Source organism: Manis javanica, chromosome 10 (assembly GCF_040802235.1).
Source record: "Manis javanica isolate MJ-LG chromosome 10, MJ_LKY, whole genome shotgun sequence".
NCBI classification, from domain to species: Eukaryota; Metazoa; Chordata; class Mammalia; order Pholidota; family Manidae; genus Manis; species Manis javanica.
The window spans coordinates 67,533,553-67,548,926 of NC_133165.1; positions in this window are offsets into that span (position 1 = coordinate 67,533,553).

The window sequence follows — 15,374 nt, forward strand, 5'->3', positions numbered from 1 at the left end:
TACTATGGCTTTGTAGTAGAGCTTGAAGTTGGGGAGTGAGATCCCCCCACTTTATTCTACTTTCTCAGGATTGCTTCAACTATTTGGAGTCTTTGGTGTTTCCATATGAATTTTTGAACTATTTGTTCCAGTTTGTTGAAGAATGTAGTTGGTAATTTAATAGGGATTGCATCAAATCTGTATATTGCTTTGGGCAGGATGGCCATTTTGACGATATTAATTCTTCCTAGCCAAGAGCATGGGATGAGTTTCCATTAGTTAGTGTCCTCTTTAATTTCTCTTAAGAGTGTCTTATACTTTTCAGGGTATAGGGTATAGGTCTTTCACTTCTTTGGTTAGGTTTATTCCTAGGTATTTTATTCTTTTTGATGCTATTGTGAATGGAATTGAATTGTTTTCCTGATTTCTCTTTCTATTGGTTCATTGTTAGTGTATAGGAAAGCCACAGATTTCTGTGTGTTAATTTTGTATCCTGCAACTTTGCTGTATTCTGATATCAGTTCTAGTAGTTTTGGAGTGGAGTCTTTAGGGTTTTTTATGTACAATATCATGTCATCTGCAAATAGTGACACTTTGACTTCTTCTTTACCAATCTGGATTCCTTGTATTTCTTTGGTTTGTCTAATTGCCGTGGCTAAGTCCTCCAGTACTATGTTGAATAACAGTGGGGAAAGTGGGCATCCCTGTCTTGTTCCTGATCTTAGAGGAAAAGCTTTCAGCTTCTCACTGTTCAGTATGATGTTGGCTGTGGGTTTATCATATACGGCCTTTATTATGTTGAGGTACTTGCCTTCTATGCCCATTTTCTTGAGAGTTTTTATCATGAATGGATGTTGAATTTTGTCGAATGCTTTTTCAGCATCTATGGAGATGATCATGTGGTTTTTGTCTTTCTCTTTGTTTATGTGGTAGATGATGTTAATGGATTTTCGAATGTTGTACCATCCTTGCATCCCTGGGATGAATCCCACTTGGTCATGGTGTATGAACCTTTTGATATATTTTTGAATTCGGTTTGCTAATATTTGATTGAGTATTTTTGCATCTACGTTCATCAGGGATATTGGTCTGTAATTTTCTTTTTTGGTGGGGTCTTTGCCTGGTTTTGGTATTAGGGTGATGTTGGCTTCATAAAATGAGTTTGGAAGTATTCCCTCCTCTTCTATTTTTTGGAAAACTTTAAGGAGAATGGGTATTATATCTTCTCTGTATGTCTGATAAAATTCTGAGGTAAATCCATCTGGCCCGGAGTTCTTTTTCTTGGATAGTTTTTTGATTACTGCTTCAATTTCTTTGCCTGTTATTGCTTTGTTCAGATTTTGTGTTTCTTCCTTGGTCAGTCTTGGAAGGTTGTATTTTTCTAGGAAGTTGTCCATTTCTTCTAGGATTTCCAGCTTAGCATAAAGGTTTTCATAGTAGTCTCTAATAATTCTTTGTATTTCTGTGGGGTTTGTCGTGATGTTTCCTTTCTCGTTTCTGATTCTGTTGATGTGTGTTGATTCTCTTTTTATCTTAATAAGTCTGGCTAGAGGCTTATCTATTTTTTCGAATTTTTTCAAAGAGCCAGCTCTTGCTTTCATTGATTTTTTTCTATTGTTTTATTCTTCTCAATTTTGTTTATTTCTTCTCTGATCTTTATTATGCCCCACCTTCTGCTGACTTTAGGCCTCATTTGTTCTTCTTTTTCCAATTTCAATAATTGTGATGTTAGACTATTCATTTGGGTTTGTTCTTCCTTCTTTAAATATACCTGGATTGCTACATACTTTCCTCTTAAGATTGCTTTTGCTGCATCCCACAGAAGATGGGGCTTTGTGTTGTTGTTGTTGTCATTTATTTCCATATACTGCTGGATCTCCATTTTAATTTGGTTGTTGATCCAGTGACTATTTAGAAGCGTGTTGTTAAGCCTCCATGTGTTTGTGAGCCTTTTTGCTTTCTTGGTACAATTTATTTCTAGTTTTATATGTTTGTGGTCTGAAAAATTGGTTGGTAGGATTTCAATCTTTTTGAATTTACTGAGGGTCTTTTTGTGGCCTAGTATGTGGTCTATTCTGGAGAATGTTCCATGTGCCCTTGAGAAGAATGTGTATCCTGTTGCTTTGGGGTGTAGAGTTCTATAGGTGTCTATTAGGTACATCTGTTCTAGTGTGTTGTTCACTGTCTCTGTGCCCTTACTTATTTTATGTCTGGTGGATCTGTCCTTTGGAGTGAGTGGTGTGTTGAAGTCTCCTAAAATGAATGCATTGCATTCTATTTCCTCCTTTAGTTCTGTTAGTATTTGTTTCACATATGCTGGTGCTCCTGTGTTGGGTGCATATATATTTATAATGGTTATATCTTCTTGTTGGACTGAGCCCTTTATCATTATGTAATGTCCTTCTTTATCTCGTTACTTTCTTTGTTTTGAAGTCTATTTTTTCTGATACTAGTACTGTAACACCTGCTTTTTTCTCCCTATTGTTTGCATGAAATATCTTTTTCCATCCCTTAACTTTTAGTCTGTACATGTCTTTGGGTTTGAGGTGAGTCTCTTGTAAACAGCGTATAGATGGGTCTTGTTTTTTTATCCATTCAGTGACTCTATGTCTTTTGATTGGTGCATTCAGTCCACTTACATTTAGGGTGATTATCGATAGGTATGTACTTTTTGCCATTTCAGGCTTTAGATTCATGGTTACCAAAGGTTCCAGAGTACTTTCCTTTCTATCTAAGTGTTTAACATAACTCACTTGTATGCTGTTACAAACTAACAGCATAGAATCTAAAGGCTCTTTTCTATTTCTCCTCCTTTTTCTTCCTCCTTCATTCTTTATATATTAGGTATCAAATTCTGTACTTTTTGTCTATCTCTTGATTGACTTTGGGCATAGTCAATTAAATTTTGCATTTGCCTTGCAATCAGCTGCTCCACCCTCCCTATCGTGGTTTTACTACCTCTGGTGACAGCTATCCAACCCTAGGAACACTTCCATCTATAGCAGTCCCTCCGAAATAGACTGCAGAGATGGTTTGTGGGAGGTAAACTCTCTCAGCTTTTGCTTATCTGGAAATTGTTTAATCTCTCCTTCAAATTTAAATGATGATCTTGCTGGATAAAGTAATCTTGGTTCCAGGCCCTTCTGCTTCATGGCATTAAATACATCATGCCACTCCCTTCTGGCGTGTATGGTTTCTGCTGAGAAGTCTGATGATAGCCTGATGGGCTTTCCTTTGTATGTGATCTTATTTCTGCCTCTGGCTGCTTTTAACAGTCTGTCCTTATCCTTGATCTTTTGCATTTGAATTACTATGTGTCTTGGCATTGTCTTCCTCGGGTCCCTTGTGTTGGGAGATCTGTGGATCTCCATGGCCTGAGAGACTATCTCCTTCCCCAGATTGGGCAAGTTTTCAGCAACTACCTCCTCAAAGACACTTTCTATCCCTTTCTCTCTCTCTTCTTCTTCCGGTATCCCTATAATGTGAATATTGTTCCGCTTGGATTGGTCACACAGTTCCCTCAATATTCTTTCATTTTTAGAGATCCTTTTTTCTCTCTGTGCCTCAGCTTCTTTGTATTCCTCTTCTCTAGTTTCTATTTCATTTTTTGTCTCCTCTACCATATCCAACCTGCTTTTAATACCTTCCATTGTGCTCTTCAACAATTGGATCTCTGACCTGAATTCATTCCTGAGTCCTTGGATGTCTTTCCGTACCTCCATTAGAATGTTGATGATTTTTATCTTGAACTCCCTTTCAGGAAGAGTCACGAGGTCCATATCAGTTAAATCTTTCTCGGTATTAACAATTTTACTCTGGACAAGGTTCCTTTGGCATTTCCTATTTGTATATGGTGCCCTCTATTGTCCAGAAGCTCTATTCTGGAGCTGCTCAGCCCCTGAAGCAATGTTGGGGGTCACAGTGGAGCAGTACTGGTGCCTGGGGGGAGGAAAGAGCTGTTCCCCACCTCCCGGCTGCTGTGCCTGAGGCAGTGTGCAAGTCATACAGGTATGTTTTTGTCCCAGAGCAGCCGGATATGGATCCCTGCTTTCCACAAGCAGCCAGAATCCCAGTCTCCCCAGGAACTCTGCCTGTATTAACTTTCCAACCCGGTAGTCTTGCAAGTCTCATGAAAGCACCATGAAATGTAGGTTTGTGCTCCCAGAGCAGCTCTCTGGAGCTAGGTATTCAGCAGTCCCAATCCTTCCACTCCCTCCCTGCTCCGTTTCTCTTCCTCCCACTGGTGAGCTGGGGTGGGGGAAGGGTTCGGGTCCCTTGGAGCCACAGATCTGGTACGTTACCCTGTTTCCTGAGGTCTGCTCTTTTCTCCAGGTGTGTGCAGTCTGACACCATCCTCTTTCCTGTTGCTCTCTCAGGATTAGTTGCACCAATTAAATTTTCTAATTGTATCGAGTTTTAGGAGGAAGCCTCTGTCTCTCCTCTCACACTGCCATCGTTAATCCCATCTCAAAAATTAGTTTTTAATATACTTACAGTCAACTTCATGCAAAATCCCTGAAGAATTCCTATTAAAGCAATGGAAGTGTGGCCATAATCAATCTTATAAATCATCACTATTCTGGAAGTCCCAGTCAATGCATATGGACTGAAAAAGGAAAGGAAGGAAGTATAAATACTGGAAAAGAGCAAAAGGAAGTTGGAAAAATTGTCCATATGTGTGATGTTTAATTGTATAAGTGAAAAATCCAGAATTTATGACATTGAAATTATTAGAGAAAACAATTTGTAGATTTTCAGTATATGCAAGTGGTAGTAGAATGTGTAATGAAAGAAAATAAGTTACCTTAATAAAAAAATAAGGAAGTAAGCTGTGGCTAATAACAATGAAAATATTGGTGGAAAAAAGAAGTGTACAAGTATACTTAAGAAGGGGGGCAAGTTACATGATAAAAAGTAAAATTCCTGATTGAGTGATTGTATAGTATCTATTTCAGGATCTCTGCCTGTCTTGACTAGCTGGTGAACTGTGTTCCCTCAGCACTGCTTAGCGACCCTCCGCCAGCATGAAACCTTAGCACCAGTTATTTACAGGTCTGTCTCTTTCTATAGTCTGGGAACTCCAGGGACAGAGATGAAATCATACTACTAGTATCTGAATCTCTGATTCCAAGATGTGCAACCTAATTCAAGGGCCAGATTTGCTTAACAAATGTGTTTTATTTGACCAGTCCACTTTTTTTAAGTTTAGATTTTAATTTCTTTGGGTCAGGTATGCACTCCTCATTTCACCATAGGGCCCACCACTCTATTATATTATAGCCAGCCTGATTCACCTGTTTATCAGCCTTATCTCTGTAGGAATTTTATTTTTCTACCACTGCATGAATCTAGAGCATTCTTTCATACATGGCATACAGTAAATGTGTAATAAATGTTATATGAACAAATTAATTAATTGACCACTGTTTTTAAACAGAATGGTGCACAAACTCATTCTGCTATTCAAATACAAAAATTAGACTTAGAGTTCTAAAAGAAGTTGTTTCCAGATCAATTTTTTTTTTTTGGTATTACCAAAAAACACAGCTTCTACCTTTTCTGTGGTCTTTTCCAAGTCACATTTGTGGGGATCAAACAGCATACTAAATAGAGTGTAACACATAGTCTTAGTCTTGTTTCCCTCTGTTTTTTAGTAATACATTTGCTTATTACATTTATCATGACATTTAATATAAGTAACTTAAACATGATCAAAGTCTCATACAAATCTTCACTAGTATATCCATGCATATGGTTGCCCTGTGGTCAAAATCTAATTGATGCAATTAATTGTGAGATTGCTCAAATCAAGAGGATATAGCAATTTGTCTTTTTTGAAAACCTTTTCAGGGTCCTCTGGCCAAACAAAATCACCCCTTCCTCTGAGTTCCCAAAACTATCTGTATATATCTTTATACAATATATATCATACTATATTTCTACAATTATTTTCTATGTCAGTCTTCCCCATAATGATCTTTCATATCTTCTAGTATCTAATATAGCGCTTGACACATAATAAACACACAATATTTGTTTAATGAATGAATGAATAAATGAATAAAATGGATAAACAAAAAAAATCTTTTAGGTATGAGAAAAGAATAAGATAGCATTTTTTACATATTATGATCTGGTCATGGAGTATATCTGCAAGCACTGGGATTATCTACATATTTATTTGGAAAGTTTGTCAAACTGAAAAGGTAATGGGGTCATAAACCCTTTTAGCAAACATGAGATTCAAACAGGCTAGTAGATCTGAGCCCTGTTTGGAGTAATAGCAGTGATTTGGCTATTATTTTAGAAATAATGTTACTGCCACACAAGTGCATTGAGACGAATGTCTTCAAGAAACTGAATCCTGTGGGAATTCATCATAGGAGAACAGCTTCAGATGCTCCCTATGTTATTAATAAGAAAGGTCACTGTTAGTGTTGACGGGAGTCACTCAACAAGGCTATGAGAGCATACTGGCAAGTATGAGTTTCGCTGTTCTTAGTTGTTGTTGGGAATAATACATGGTAGTTTTACAAATGATGTGGGTATTCAAAGTTAATGAGAAAGGGAAAACTAAACAATATCAAAATTGGCTTTTGAATCCCTGAAACCACCCATGATTTAGGTGAATAATCCTCTACCATTACATATATGGTATATATGGTATATAGCACATACATGCTTGGATTTTAGAAGACAATAACATTTCTTTTCCTTTCCTGACTTCAGAGCCAACTGAGAGATAAACATACAGTTACATCGATGGAGATCAAGTATTACCTTACTACTGAACAGGTATTTGAACACCTAGTTAGGGTGTTTGGTTGCAGTGGACTTCCTAATTCATTCCCATTAATTAGACCATCTACACACCCAGTTACAAGCAGGATGAACCACTGTAGGCATCCCCACAGGGATAAGCCCCTGAATACCAGGCAGAGAAAAGATAAATGCATGCCTTTTGTGACCAGGCTGGATGCAAACAGAGATGCCAGCAGGTGCACAGCTGAGCATGCTCAGTTCCTGCTCATAAAGTGCACCAATCACACAATCAATCTTCCTCCTAAAGGAGGAAATAGTAAGCAGCAAGAATAGACACCAAGAGTGTTACTCTAGCGAACATTCTCTTCATGGAAAAATTAGACCAGGAAAGAGCTGGTTAGCTCCTGTATAGTACAGAATGTAATTCCACAGATGGATTCACTTGAAAAATTAAACAGTCAAAGCAGATGATGTTTGCACCACTTCAGGAACTTTACTGGTATTTTATGATTCTACCCATTCATAGCCATCATTGTTATTATCTACAGACAATTTAATCAGCCCTCTAACTTATCCTTAGTTAATGTTCCTCTATGGCATTCAATTAATACTTGAAAAATGTCTTGCTGAAATGTGTAGCACAAGAACATTTCTCAGGACTAAAGGAACTCAAGGTCCCAGATTAAAGGACTACCTGAATGCCCAGTGCAAGGAATAAAAAAAGAAACACAGCAATAGGCAGAGATAAACCTAGAAACAGCAGAAGGATATCTCAAAATTTATGATCGAAAATTACTTCTAAGCTAGAATTCTATATTTAACCTGGTGTCAGGGTACAACAAGAACTTTTTGGACAGCAAAGATTCAGGATTTACCTTCTTTGCATCAATCATTTTTCAGGAGACTAATCAGAGCCTGTATGCCAGCAAAAAGATGAAATAAACTAAGAAATAAGAAAATGTGGCATACAGAACACAGGAGTCCCAAATGGGACAGTAGAAAGCCCATGACATTTGCTGTGCAGCAGACGTGGAGAGCTGTAGTCCAAACTGAAGCAGGAGAGAGATCTTGGGGGCAGGAAGGGAATGGAATCTTCTGGTATGTTTGAGCATTTGGAAAGATATATGCAAGCATCTAATAGATGTTTGAATGTGTGGAAAAAATTAAGGTCCAAAAAAACTATGCAAATGAATTTATAAAATAATAACTCTCAGAAAAGTTAAACATTTTACTGAAGCCAATATACTACTTGACTCAGAAGTGAACAACATTGTCAAAATAATAGAGATGCTCAGTATTTATTAAATTAAAATTATAATTATGCTGTGAGGATAGGATGTGATTTGGTGAAAGAAAAAGTTTAATATTTAATCTCCCATGTGGGAAGCTAATAGATAATGTCTAATACCAACAAATCCGAAGTGGCAGTAAACACAATATTTAGAAGTATCAATGTAAATATCAAGTTAAGCCACTGGAAGAGTTGATTGTAATTATTTTGAAAATAAAGCAGTTGGAAAAAAAATCAATCAATGAAGGACAACAGTGTGCTGGTCAAACAAAACACTCAGAACCATTTAACCTGAGGTCTAGCTTCACCCTGAGACCTTCACCCTAGGGTTTCCACCAAGCACTGTGGGTGCTATTCCAGGCAAGAGAACAGGGAATGAGGAGGGAAGCAGGCAGGGTTCCAAGCCCTGTGTCAGCATCAACCAGAGCAATGACCTCTTTATCTAGTTTACCTTTGAGGCTACCATGTAAGATTATATTTGAAGAGTCTTATACTACCCTAACATAAATGTTTGAAAACTACTGGCCCAGGAATGTGGCACTGGAGAACACCTTCAAAGCAAATATACAAGCCAATAAACCAACCAGCTTTTATTGCTGCTTTCTGGGGTGTAGCTTTAGATTGGCTGGGGACACCAGTGAGGAGAAAGTCCTGTCTGCATCAGCCAGTCATTGTCACAGGATGTGGGCTCTGATGAAATAATACACCAGCCCTCAGGGTTATCTCCTGGCAGCTTTGGAACTCTGGTTCTGGCAACATGGGAGAGCAATAGCCTCTGGTCCTGGAAAGCACATTTTTTTAAATAGGAAGAGTATACACAAAAAATGATCATACAGCCACTGCATCCAGGTGGAAGAACTCATAAATGTAAGGGAAGCTTTGTGAAAAAAGAATGAGAGTTACCCAAGGGCAGGAAATATTTGTAGTCATGGTATAAATAGAAATGTTTACTGTAGTCAAAAAAACGGCCATTGTCTACATGGAAGTGAAACCAGGAATGAATAGAAAGAGCATATTTCAAATGTAAGTTACAGGATTGGAAATCTCCTAAGATAGTTCCAACTTCATGTAATTTAATCTTTTTAGCAAAGGTAGTTTATTAAAAGTACAATAACATGATTTTATTTTTATGTTTTTGTGGGACTTTTTATATAAATAAATTCATAAATTTGGGGGAAAAGCTTTTTTATCAGACTAAGTGTTAAGAGTTGGGGAAAATTGGGATTGTTGAATCACAGTCTAGAAATAAAATTCCCAAATAAAATACAGATGGTAAATTTTTTGTTACTGGTCAAAATTATATAAAACCTCATCTGAAAATGCACAAATTGGCAGAGACGTTCTGAAAAATGACAAAGATGAGGGAGTATTAGCTTTACCAGAGAGTAAATATATCATAAAACTACTATAATAAACCATTCTGGAACTGGTAGACAGAAGATCATTAAAGTATAACAGCAAATTAAATGATAGAACTACAAAGAAATTTAATGTTTGATCAAGGTAACAATTTAAGTAAGTAGGAAAAAAATGGACTCATCAAAATTCTTGTTGGGGCAAGTGGAAAACTATTACAGTTGTCTATTGATACAGAACAACCTACCCTAAAACTATTGGCTAAAACAACACGATTTCATTATACTGTGATTTTATGTATCAGGAATTTGAATCTGACTGGGTGATTATTTTGCCCCACATGCCAGTGACCATCATTTATTGGTACTCAGCTGGCAGCTGAGCTGGTCTAATGTTCAGGAGAGTTGCACGCATGTGCCTGGTACTGGGGCAGAGAGAGCCAGAGACCCGGCTCCCCTTGCTGCCCCCAGCCCCACCCAGGCAGCCTCAGGGCCTCTTCATACTTTTCCAGCAGGTGGCCAATTCCTAACAGGACAACTTTGGGCTATAAGAAACCAAGGTGGAAGTTATAATTACTATCAAATGCTAAGCCTAGAATGGGCAAGCGTCACTTCTGCTGTAATCGACTGGCCAATCAATAAGGCAATCACTATGCCAGCTCAGATTCAAACGGAGGGGAAAGAGAATCCACTTTTCATTGGGAATATTGTCCACAAATTTATGAATGTCCCTAATCTTCTGCACATGCTAGCTGGAAATGAAAGCAAACAAAAAACTTAAGCTATCTCACTCCTTACATCAAAATACATCCAGAGAAACCAAAGATTTAAATATAAAAAAGTAAACCAATTACTAAAAGGAAATGGGTAAAATTTTAATAGTAATTTATTGGAAAATGTCTTTCATCACATTAAAAGAAACTAAAAACTTTGCTAAATTTGATTTCTTATAAAATTCTTAAACTTTTAGACAGTGAAGAAAAAAAGCTATCATAAAAATCAAAAGACAAAACAGGAGGAGCCAAGATGGTGGCATGAGTAGGGCAGTGGAAAACTCCTCCTAAAACCACATATATTTTTGAAAATACAACAAATACAACTATTCCTAAAAGGGAGACCAAAAGATACAGTACAACAGCCAGGCTACGTCTACATCTGCAAGAACTCAGCATCTCACGAAGGGGGAAAGATACAAGTGCAGCCTCGAGGGACCCAAGCATCCCCCCAACCCCAGCTCCCTGGCAGGAGGAGAGGAGTTGGAGCAGGGAGGAAGCGGGAGCCCAGGACTGCTAAATACCCAGCCTTAGCCATCCACACCAGGAACACAGAAGCACAGTGCCTGGTGTGCTGGATATTAGGGAAATGGGACAGTAAAATCTGCAAGTGGTCCCCGCAGCTGGGACCCCTGGGACAAAAGAAAAGTGAATGCTTTTTGAAAGTCTTAAAGGGACAGGGGCCTCACAGCTGGACGGAAGCATCCTGGCATACTCAGCTCAGCAGCTAGGAATCCTGGGGAACACTGGGTGCCCTAACCCACTGGGAGGCAGCACAGCTCTGAGGCCCCTCATGGCGATGAACAGCCTCCCATGCATTCCCCCATAGGCGCAGCCCCACCATAGCAGGGGGAGCAGCCTGAGAGTGGTGGTGCCCACCGCCACCGGCCAGAGCCTCCTCTGCCTGGGCCAGATGCAGAGGCCCCATTGGCACACAGCTGCTCAGCACAAGTCGCTAGGGGTTGCTGTTCTTGCAGGAAAGGAAGGCAACCAACAAGCAAGAAAGGACTTTGTTCTCCCAGCTGACACACATGCTAACTGCCTATGACTGCCTCCATCACCATGAAAAGGCACAAGAATTTGACCCAGACAAGAATCACACAAACAACCCCAGAGAAGGAGCCTGGGGAGATAGATTTAACCAATCTTCCTGAAAAAGAATTCAAAATAAAAGTCATAACCATGCTGATGGAGCTGCAGAGAAATATGCAAGAGCTAACGGATAAAGTTGGGAGGAAGAATACAGAAATAAAACAATCTCTGGAAGGACTTAAGAGCAGACTGGATGAGGTGCAAGAGGCCATTAATGGAATAGAAATCAGAGAACAGGAATACAGAGAAGGTGAGGCAGAGAGAGATAAAAGGATCTGCAGGAATGAAATAATATCAAGAGAACTGTGTGACCAAACCAAATGGAACAATATCCACATTATAGGGGTACCAGAAGAAGAAGTGAGAGAAAAAGGGATAGAAAGTGTCTTTGAAGAAGTAATTGCTGAAAACTTCCCCAAACTGGGGGAGGAAATACACTCTCAGACCATGGAAGACCACTGATCTCCCAACACAAGGGACCCAAGGAGGACAACACAAAGACATATAATAATTAAAATGGCAAACATCAAGGACAAGGACAGAGTATTAAAGGCAGCCAGAGAGAGAAATAAGATCACCTACAAAGGAAAACCCATCAGGCTATCATCAAACCTACAGGCCAGAAGAGAATGGCATGATACATTTAATGCAATGAAACAGAAGGGCCTTGAACCAAGAATACTGTATCCAGCATGATTATCATTTAAATATGAAGGAGGGATTCAACAATTCCCACACGAACAAAAGTTGAGGGAATTTGCCTCCCACAAACCACCTCTACAGGATATTTTAAAGGGACTGCGCTAAATGGAAGCACTCCTAAGAATAAATAGATGTCAATGGAGAAAATAAAATCACATCAAAGAAATCAGACCAACCAAATACTAACTATAGGTAAAAAATAAAATCAACTACTCACAAAAGCAGTCAAAGGGAACACAAAAGAGTACAGAATAAAACACTTAACATATAAAGAATGGAGGAGGAGGAATAAGGAAGGAGAGAAATAAAGAATCATCAGACTGTGTTTGTAATAGCTTAATAAGAGAGTTAAGTTAGACAGCTAGAGAGTAAAGAAGCTACACTTGAACCTTTAGTAACCACGAATCTAAAGCCTGCAATGGCAATAAGTACATATCTTTCAATAATCACTCTAAAGGTAAATGGACTGAATGCACCAATCAAAAGATACAGAGTAATAGAATGGATAAAAAAGCGAGACCCATCTATATGCTGCTTACAAGAGACTCACCTCAAACCCAAAGACATACACAGACTAAAAGTCAAGGGAAGGAAAGAAGATATTTCATGCAAACAGCAGGGAGAAAAAAGCAGGTGTTGCAGTACTAGTATCAGAAAAAATAGACTTCAAAATAAAGAAAGTAACAAGAGATAAAGAAGGACATTACATAATGGTAAAGGGCTCAGTCCAACAAAAGGATATAACGATTATAAAAATATATGCACCCAATACAGGAGCACCAACATATGTGACACAAATACTAACACAAGTAAAGGAGGAAATAGAATGCAATGCATTCATTTTAGGAGACTTCAACACACCATTCACTCCAAAGGACAGATCCACCAGACAGAACATAAGGACACAGAGGCACTGAACACACTAGAACAGATGGACCTAATAGACATCTATAGAACTCTACACCCAAAAGCAACAGGATACACATTCTTCTCAAGTGCACATGGAACATTCTCCAGAATAGACCACATTCTGGGCCACAAAAAGAGCCTCAGTAAATTCAAAAACATTGAAATTCTACCAACCAACTTTTCAGACCACAAAGGTATAAAACTAGAAATAAATTGTACCAAGAAAGCAAAAAGGCTCACAACACATGGAGGCTTAACAACACGCTTCTAAATAGTCAATGGATCAACAACCAAATTAAAATGGAGATCCAGCAATATATGGAAATAAATGACAACAACAACACAAAGCCCCAACTTCTGTGGGACGCAGCAAAAGCAGTCTTAAGAGGAAAGTATATAGCAATCCAGGCATACTTAAGGAAGGAAGAACAATCCCAAATGAATAGTCTAAAGTCACAATTATTGAAATTGGAAAAAGAAAAACAAACGAGGCTCAAAGAGAGCAGAAGGAGGGACATAATAAAGATCAGAGAAGAAATAAATAAAATTGAGAAAAATCAAACAATAGAAAAAAAATCAATGAAAGCAAGAGCTGGCTCTTTGAGAAAATTCGAAAAAATAGATAAGCCACTAGCCAAACTTATTAAGAGAAACAGAACCAGCACACATCAACAGAATAAAAAATGAGAAAGGAAAAATCACAACAGACCCCACAGAAATACAAGGAATTATTAGAGAATACAATGAGAACCTATATGCTAACAAGCTGGAAAACCTAGAAGAAACGGACAACTTCGTAGAAAAATACAACTTTCCAAGACTGACCAAGGAAGAAACAGAAAATCTAAACAGACCAATTATGAACAAAGAAATTGAAGTGGAAATTAAAAAACTACCCAAGAGCAAAACTCCCAGGCCAGATGGATTTACTGCAGAATTTTATCAGACATACAGAGAAGACATAATACCCATTCTCCTTAAAGTTTTCCAAAAAGTAGAAGAGGCAGGAATACTCCCAAACTCATTCTATGAAGCCAGCATCACCCTAATACCAAAACCAGGCAAAGACCCCACCAAAAAAGAAAATGACAGACCAATATCCCTCATGAATGTAGATGCAAAAATACTCAACAAAATATTAGCGAACCGAATTCAAAAATACATCAAAAGGATCATACGCCATGACCAAGTTGGATTCATCTCAAGGATGGAAGGATGGTACAACATTCGAAAATCCATTAACATCATCCACCACATAAACAAAAAGAAGGACAAAAACTACATGATCATCTCCATAGATGCTGAAAAAACATTCGACAAAATTCAACATCCATTCATGATAAAAACTCTCAAGAAAATGGGCATAGAAGGCAAGTACCTCAACATAATAAAGGCCGTATATGATAAACCCACAGCCAACATCATACTGAACAGTGAGAAGCTGAAAGCTTTTCCTCTAAGATCAGGAACAAGACAGGGATGCCCACTCTCCCCACTGTTATTCAACATAGTACTGGAGGACTTAGCCACGGCAATTAGACAAACCAAAGAAATACAAGGAATCCAGATGGGTAAAGAAGAAGTCAAAGTGTCACTATTTGCAGATGACATGATATTGTACATAAAAAACCCTAAAGACTCCACTCCAAAACTACTAGAACTGATATCGGAATACAGCAAAGAAGCAGGATACAAAATTAACACACAGAAATCTGTGGCTTTCCTATACAGTAACAATTAACTAATAGAAAGAGAAATCAGGAAAACAATTACATTCACAACTGCATCAAAAAGAATAAAATACCTAGGAATAAACCTAACCAAAGAAGTGAAAGACCTATACCCTGAAAAGTATAAGACACTCTTAAGAGAAATTAAAGAGGACACTAACTAATGGAAACTCACCCCATGCTCTTGGCTAGGAAGAATTAATATCATCAAAATGGCCATCCTGCTCAAGCAATATATAGATTTGATGCAATCCCTATTAAATTACCAACAACATTCTTTAACGAACTGGAATAAATAGTTCAAAAATTCATATGGAAACACCAAAGACCCCAAATAGCCAAAGCAATCCTGAGAAGGAAGAATAAAGTGGGGGGTATCTTACTCCCTAACTTCAAGCTCTACTCCAAAGCCACAGTAATCAGGACAATTTGGTACTGGCACAAGAACAGACCCACAGACCAGTGGAACAGAATAGAGACTCCAGACATTAACCCAAACACATATGGTCAATTAATATACGATAAGGAAGCCATGGACATACAATGAGGAAATGACAGTCTCTTCAACAGATGGTGCTGGCAAAACTGGACAGCTACATGTAAGAGAATGAAACTGGATCACTGTCTAACCCCATACACAAAAGTAAATTCAAAATGGATCAAAGACCTGAATGTAAGTCATGAAACCATAAAACTCTTAGAGAAGAACATAGGCAAAAATCTGTTGGACATAAACACGAGCAACTTCTTCATGAACGTATCTCCCCAGGCCAGGGAAACA